Below are 8,656 nucleotides of genomic sequence, written 5' to 3' on the forward strand. Positions count from 1 at the left end.
ACAGAAGTGGCTTATAGTCCACACTTTTTATAATGGCTTGTCTTATACCACTAAGATGTCTGTTGATGCAGCTGCAGGTGAAGCACTTATGAACAAGAATTACACGGAGGCGTATGCCTTGATCGAAGACATGGCTCAAAATCACTACAAGTGGACCGACGAAAGAGCCATCACTAGTTCTTCATCCTCCAAAAAGGAGGCAGGTATACACGAAGTCTCTAACTATGATCACCTTGCTTCTAAAATTGATACACTAACTGAAAAACTTGAAAAATTTAATGTTAGTGCTATCAATTCTGCTTCTACTCCTCCTTGTGAAATATGTGGTATAACTGGTCATGCTGGTGTTGATTGCCAACTAGGTGGTGCTATTAATGGTGTTGAGCAAATGAATTATGCTCAATACAACCAAGGGATGCGACAAAATCAAATTTTTTATAAAAACCAAAATCCCTATGGACAAGTAGCACCACCCGGTTATGCAAACAACCAAAGATTCACTCAGAAATCCAATTTGGAAATTTTGTTGGAAAACTCCATTGCCAACCAAAACAAACAACTTCAAGAACTTAAAAACCAAACTGGATTTCTGAATGATTCTCTTTCCAAGCTCAATACCAAGGTTGATTCTATTGCTACTCACTCTAAAATGCTTGAAACACAAATCGCCCAAATAGCCCAACAAGTGGCTACATCTTCCCAAACACCGGGAGTCTTTCCTGGTCAAACCGAAGCCAACCCCAAAGCCCAAGTTAATGTCATATCTTTTAGGGGTAGTAAGTTAGGCGAAACTTTTGCTAAGGTTAAAAACATTGGGAAAGAAAATGTCAAGCCCTTAGGTGATAAAGTTGTGATAGAAGAAGCTAAACCACTTGAAGAAAACAAAACTCCATCCCCCTTAAATCCTGATAAGCTTAAACTAGAGGGTAAGTTTGAAAAATTTGTTAACATACTTAGGAAGATTTGCATTAAACTTCCCTTTGCTGAAGATTTGTCTAGGATGCCTCTATATGCCAAGTTTTTAAAGGAAATTTTTTCAAAGAAAAGGGCTATAGAGCATAATGAGACAATAGCCTTGGCTAAGCAAACTAGTGCAATCATCCAAGAAGCACCCCCTAAGCTTAGAGATCCAGGTAGCTTTGCCATACCATGTGAAATTGGTAATGAAACCATAAACAAAGCCTTATGTGACTTAGGAGCTAGTGTTAGTTTGCTGCCTTTGTCTCTTCTTAAAAGGATAGGGATAGGAGAGTTGAAACCTACCGAGATGGAATTAAAAATTGCTGATCGTTCTACCATGAAACTTGTAGGATTTGTCGAGGACATACCTGTTAAGATAGAAGGGATATACATCCCAACTGATTTTGTAGTCGTTGACATTGAAGAGGACGATGACGTCCCCATAATCCTAGGTAGACCTTTCCTTGCAACTGCAGGAGCTCTCATTGATGTTAAACTTGGTAGGATAGTCTTTCAAGTGAGTGATAAAATGGTAGGATTCGAGTTGGAAAACGTTATGAAAGGTCCCGCTCTTTACTCTTGTTGCATGCTTAATGATCATGTTGCGAAAGAACGTTTTATAGCGTCATCTACACAATATGATATCTTTGACCCATTCTAAGGACTCTTTCTAACCGTCAAGCTAATGACATTAAAAGAGCGCTTCGTGGGAGGCAACCCACGCATTTAATTGCTTTTGTTTTGTTTTTCTTTGTTTTAAGTTGTTTTGTAGGTAATTGTCCAAGTGTGATTCGAAGAAAAATCAAGAAATTGAAAAATTCTGAAGCCCTCAGGATCAGAGAGGTGGCACGGCCCGTGCTAGCATTGGCACGGCCATGCCAGGTTTTTAAGAAAAAAAGGGGCAATTGAAGTCAGAAAGATGGCACGGCCCGTGCCAATAAGTGGCACGGCCGTGCCCGACCTCTACACCACATATAACCACAAATTTTTCTTTCTTCTTCCTCATTCACAAACAACAACCCTCTTTCATCTTTCAAACTTCTCTCCAAACCTCCATAACCTTCATAACTCCTCCAAAACTCAACCAAATCCCTCAATTCTTCCACCCAATCAATTCTAAACCTCATTCCAAACACAAACCACCAATCAAAAATATCTTTCACCCACCCAACCACATAATTCACCAAACCCTTATCTCCATTAACCCTAACCCCAAAACCACCAAACCTTATCCAATCTCCACATCTAAAACCATAAACCTCACCAAAACATCAACCCCACTCCAAAACCAACCCTTTCTACTCAAATTCTCATCAAAACCCTAACCTTCACCAAAACCCCAAAGTCAAATCAAGGTCAAAGATCTAATGGCTTCACGAAGGAGTGGCAAGGAACCGGCAACATCTTCCGGAGGACCACCGTCAAAGAAAAGAGCACCGGCAAAGAATCATGGCATCACCTTCAAGGATAACAACCAAAAAGAAAGGTATAAAATCCTTATCTCTAAACCTTTGCATCCTTGTAGGTACCCTCATCCTCATACTATGACTACTTTAGGGATTAGGGACAATGCTTTTGAATTGCTGAATAGATTAGGATGGGGTGAGCTGCTTAGTCCTATGAGGGGGTATGAAAATTTTACTTATGAGTTTTTAAGTTCCATCCAATTTACGAAAGATAAGTTGAATTTAGATGACCCCGATCATAGAGTCTCCTTCCGGCTTTTGAATATTGATTTTGAGATGTCACTTGAAAACTTTTGCAATGAAATGGGCTTCGCAAATGCGGGGTTCATCCATGACTCTTGGAATCAAGCTCTAAAGCCGGAAGACTATAACCCTGCTAGCTTTTGGACACGCATCACCGGTAGAAACCAATATGTTCCACGATCCAACAAGGCTAGTAACATCCACAACCCAGTTCTTAGGTACCTTCAGAGAGTAATGGCTTGTACCATTTGGGGTAGGAAAGAAGTAGGAACATGTAGGACGGATGAAATCTTTATGCTTTGGGCTATGCTTACTAATAATCCCGTGAATACTTGTTTTTACATACTTGACTACCTCGCATCAATAGGAACTAAGCCTAATCTTGTAGCTGACATAGTGGTGGGAGGTGTTATTACGTTCATTGCTAGGAAGTTTGGAGTGAGCGAGGAGGAGGGGATAAATGAAATTCAGGGCAACAATAGGCTAAACATAGAGACATTAATCTCTATGAAATTCATTACACATCATCCACCCATGCAATATGCCCTTAAACTCAATGTGCCTATTCTATTTTTGCTTCCTAACCCATCTCGGACTAACACCGCGGTGGAGGAGAATTTGTTGTATGTTGATAATGAACAGGTACCTGAGCAACATGATGAAGGAGAAGGTGCTAACTTGCACCATGAGGAGGAGCACCATGACCATGATGCCGGAGAACTTACTAATGATGAAAGATGGGCATGGATGCAAACTGAGGTGGAGAGGATAAGCACCGAGCAACAAAGGCAAGGTGTGGAACTTTTGGGGCTGAGAAATGATGTCCAAAGGGGCAACCGCTTGTCGGAAGAAAACAATGAAATGCTCCGAAGGATGATGCACCAATTCAATCTCCAAGGTCCTCCTTACGGACCTCAATAAAATGTGAGCTTTCCTCTTCCCTCTCTTCCTTTCTCTTTACTCTTCCTCCCCTTTCTTCTTCTACCCCTTCTATTCCATCTTCTTCTACTTCTTCTTCTTCTTTTAATTTCTTTTTCCTTTTGAATCATTGAGGACAATGCTTCTCCTAAGTGTGGGGGGGGGGGGGGGGGGGGGGCCTAATAAAGTGTCTAGAGTCGTAGTGTTCCCAAACTCCCTTGAACTTTATTCTTTTGTTTTGTTTTTATAGCAAGAGGCATGACTAAGTAGCTTGTTTTTAATGTAAATATGGCATGAAAATTTTTGTTTTGTCTCTTCTTTAGGTCGCCTCTTGTACATGAAAATAGTTTCTTGTGGTTCTTATGTTCTTGCTATACCCATGTCTTGTTTTAATGTGAAAATTCTCCAATGAGAAAAGCACCCGGTTGCAATCCTTGAGTAAATGTATGAATAGGTATTTTAAGGAACACGTTCTATCTTTAGTGTTAACTTAGACCCTTTAAAGTCTTAAGAGTTAAAGTAGTATAAGTTTGTGTGGGAAAATTAATCAAATTGTTCTTAATTGTTATATTCTTTTTAATGTTAAATGGGGCGGGAGAATGGCACCAACATGTAGGGGAAAGGACAATCCCTAACTTCCAAATTGTGGTGGTGACTCCCTAATTGAACTTAAGTTCCAAATCCCTCAAATGAGGAAAACAAATTCATCAATGCTAGGGGGAAAGGACACCCTCTCCAAAAAGACTTCCTACGCGGAGATGATAAAATTTTGCAGCACTACTTAGGGTGATTTTGAATCTAGGAGGAAAGGACAATTACATCCAAAAAGACTTCCTATGAGGATAGATAGCCCCTAAGCATCTGCAGCCCCTTGTGCTTAATTGTTAAATTAATCTAAATTAAATTTTAACTCAAATTCCCATCACTCTTATATGAAATGAAGAAAGGACTTTTCTCGGTTACTTTAGCACTAAGGATAGAACCTATTCCTCATAATATCTGTCTTATACAGGAGCAAGAAAAGGGTTGGACTGCACACACACACTCACTTGAGACTTGATGTTGGGTAGAATAGGTTCATGAGAAGTATTTGAAATTGTAATTAGTGTACTTGAGGCAAAGCCTTTCTCTAGAGACATTTGTTCTTAATATTGCCATAGTAATCTTTTTGTTGCTGCTATGTTTGTTGCCTTTTGCTTGAGGACAAGCAAAGATTCAAGTGTGGGGGAGTTTGATGAGTCATAGATAGTCTAATTTATTGCCTTATTTAGTTTAGTTTTATTTTAGATTTGATTTTATTTTATTGCATTTTATTTTAGTTTAGAATATTTTACTTCAAATTGTCTTTTATTTTATTTTAGGAATAAATATATGGTGGAAGGTGCCTTGGAGCAAAAGAAAGAGGCCTGGAGCAAATACAGCGCAAGAATACGAAGATACGGGACAAAAATAAGTTCCCCCAAACTCAGAAGCTTGGCACGGCCCGTGCCAACATGTGGCACGGTCGTGCCCGTCTCCAGGACCTGTTTTGCTGCTTTTCTTCAAGCCCAAGTTACCCTGTTGCAGCTTTACCGTTTTACCCTTTTAGTTGCTTAGTTTCTAAGTCAGATGTAAAGCTATAAATAGAGTAGCTCTCCACCATAAACAATCATCTTTACTTTGTTTTATTTCAAGTATTATTTTAATAAAAGTCTTTATTTTCCCTTTTACTTTCTTTGCAATTTATTTTACCGTATTTCTCTCTTCTTCCTCCATGTCTACGATGAACATGAGTGAGTAGACTTCTTAGTCTTAGGATTATTGGGGAGTCTAATGACTCAATCCTAAACAAAACATGTCTAAACCCTAATTTCTATGTAACCCTAATTTCTAATCTAGATTCACCGTCTTAACGTGGATTAACAATTATCAAACTGTGGAAGCGAAAGCGGAGGGTTTGATAATCGTTAATCCATCATCCCAAACATCAATTCATAAAGCGAGAGCGGAGTCTTGATGTTAGAACAAGTGAATCTAGACAATAATTGCAAAACAGTGAAATAGTCTTTGCAATTATTGAGACAAAGAGTAGTTTCAATCCTCTATGCATCTTCTAGTAATCATGTCAGTGAAATAGGCTTGGTTGCTAGAAGTAAACTCTCACCGGTCTTTAGAAATTAGTGTGTAAATCATGAAATTAGATGTTTAGGTTTTGTCTAGTGAAGGATTAGTTATTAAGATGAACCAATGATCCTAAGGCCTTTATTATTATTGTTTTTACCTTCAGCAATCAAACTCTTTCTTATCAACTTTCTCTCCTCTAATCATTCATTAAAAGTTAATTAAGTTGAACAACTCCCTAGCGGAACGATACTCTACTTACTACTATTACTTCGATAGGCCGTGCACTTGCGGTTTGGCTCTATCAAGTTTTTGGCGCCGCTGCCGGGGAGTTAACTAATTTAATTAGCTTTTTCTTAGTGATTAGAATTCTCTTCTTCTTTCTCTTTTCTTTTTATTTTTATTTTTAACTTTTTATTTTTCTGTCATTATTAACTTCTTGGGTTCTCATTTTTTTTTATGCGAAAAACTAGAAATCGAGTTGTAATAATCAACGAGATCGAAAGGTATTTGCATAGACGAAAGAGAGACGCACAAAATAACACCGCCATGGCCAATCGCACTCTCAAAGAGTATGCAACGCCGTCTACGGCTGAGCCACAAGCTGTTATTGTGTACCCAACGGTTGAGGATGACAACTTTGAAATCAAGCCTGCCTTACTTAACTTGGTGCAGCAAAACCAATTCTCGGGATCCCCCACTGAGGATCCCAATCTTCACATCTCTGTTTTCCTACGAATTAGTGGAACCATGAAGGAGAACCAAGAAGCCTTAAGACTTCATCTCTTTCCCTTTTCCTTAAGGGATAGAGCTAGCGCTTGGTTCCATTCCCTCGAAGTCGGTTCCATTACTTCATGGGACCAGATGAGGCAAGCATTCCTTGCCTGTTTCTTTCCACCATCTAAAACCGCCAAACTTAGAGACCAAATTACGCGGTTCAACCAAAAAGATGGGGAATCTCTCTATGAGGCGTGGGAGCGTTTCAAAGAAATGCTAAGACTTTGTCCCCACCATGGCCTAGAGAAGTGGCTTATAGTCCACACTTTTTATAATGGCTTGTCTTATACCACTAAGATGTCTGTTGATGCAGCTGCAGGTGGAGCACTTATGAACAAGAATTACACGGAGGCGTATGCCTTGATCGAAGACATGGCTCAAAATCACTACAAGTGGACCGACGAAAGAGCCATCACTAGTTCTTCATCCTCCAAAAAGGAGGCAGGTATACACGAAGTCTCTAACTATGATCACCTTGCTTCTAAAATTGATACACTAACTGAAAAACTTGAAAAATTTAATGTTAGTGCTATCAATTCTGCTTCTACTCCTCCTTGTGAAATATGTGGTATAACTGGTCATGCTGGTGTTGATTGCCAACTAGGTGGTGCTATTAATGGTGTTGAGCAAATGAATTATGCTCAATACAACCAAGGGATGCGACAAAATCAAAATTTTTATAAAAACCAAAATCCCCATGGACAAGTAGCACCACCCGGTTATGCAAACAACCAAAGATTCACTCAGAAATCCAATTTGGAAATTTTGTTGGAAAACTCCATTGCCAACCAAAACAAACAACTTCAAGAACTTAAAAACCAAACTGGATTTCTGAATGATTCTCTTTCCAAGCTCAATACCAAGGTTGATTCTATTGCTACTCACTCTAAAATGCTTGAAACACAAATCGCCCAAATAGCCCAACAAGTGGCTACATCTTCCCAAACACCGGGAGTCTTTCCTGGTCAAACCGAAGCCAACCCCAAAGCCCAAGTTAATGTCATATCATTTAGGGGTAGTAAGTTAGGCGAAACTTTTGCTAAGGTTAAAAACATTGGGAAAGAAAATGTCAAGCCCTTAGGTGATAAAGTTGTGATAGAAGAAGCTAAACCACTTGAAGAAAACAAAACTCCATCCCCCTTAAATCCTGATAAGCTTAAACTAGAGGGTAAGTTTGAAAAATTTGTTAACATACTTAGGAAGATTTGCATTAAACTTCCCTTTGCTGAAGCTTTGTCTAGGATGCCTCTATATGCCAAGTTTTTAAAGGAAATTTTTTCAAAGAAAAGGGCTATAGAGCATAATGAGACAATAGCCTTGGCTAAGCAAACTAGTGCAATCATCCAAGAAGCACCCCCTAAGCTTAGAGATCCAGGTAGCTTTGCCATACCATGTGAAATTGGTAATGAAACCATAAACAAAGCCTTATGTGACTTAGGAGCTAGTGTTAGTTTGCTGCCTTTGTCTCTTCTTAAAAGGATAGGGATAGGAGAGTTGAAACCTACCGAGATGGAATTAAAAATTGCTGATCGTTCTACCATGAAACTTGTAGGATTTGTCGAGGACATACCTGTTAAGATAGAAGGGATATACATCCCAACTGATTTTGTAGTCGTTGACATTGAAGAGGACGATGACGTCCCCATAATCCTAGGTAGACCTTTCCTTGCAACTGCAGGAGCTCTCATTGATGTTAAACTTGGTAGGATAGTCTTTCAAGTGAGTGATAAAATGGTAGGATTCGAGTTGGAAAACGTTATGAAAGGTCCCGCTCTTTACTCTTGTTGCATGCTTAATGATCATGTTGTGAAAGAACGTTTTATAGCGTCATCTACACAATATGATATCTTTGACCCATTCTAAGGACTCTTTCTAACCGTCAAGCTAATGACATTAAAAGAGAGCTTCGTGGGAGGCAACCCACGCATTTAATTGCTTTTGTTTTGTTTTTCTTTGTTTTAAGTTGTTTTGTAGGTAATTGTCCAAGTGTGATTCGAAGAAAAATCAAGAAATTGAAAAATTCTGAAGCCCTCAGGATCAGAGAGGTGGCACGGCCCGTGCTAGCATTGGCACGGCCGTGCCAGGTTTTTAAGAAAAAAAGGGGCAATTGAAGTCAGAAAGATGGCACGGCCCGTGCCAATAAGTGGCACGGCCGTGCCCGACCTCTACACCATATATAACCACAAATTTTT

At 39.3% G+C, this 8,656-nt stretch overlaps 1 non-coding gene across 1 annotated transcript; it reads right to left on the reverse strand.

The window, feature by feature from the left end:
• Positions 1-6,599: 6,599 nt before the first annotated feature.
• Positions 6,600-6,706, reverse strand: LOC146912999 (small nucleolar RNA R71). The gene has a single exon (XR_015017038.1). It is a non-coding gene; the product is annotated as a small nucleolar RNA R71 (small nucleolar RNA).
• Positions 6,707-8,656: the final 1,950 nt, after the last annotated feature.

The sequence above is a fragment of the Medicago sativa genome, chromosome 6, assembly GCF_051527215.1.
Source record: "Medicago sativa cultivar Bolivia chromosome 6, Bolivia_mono, whole genome shotgun sequence".
Classification (NCBI taxonomy): domain Eukaryota; kingdom Viridiplantae; phylum Streptophyta; class Magnoliopsida; order Fabales; family Fabaceae; genus Medicago; species Medicago sativa.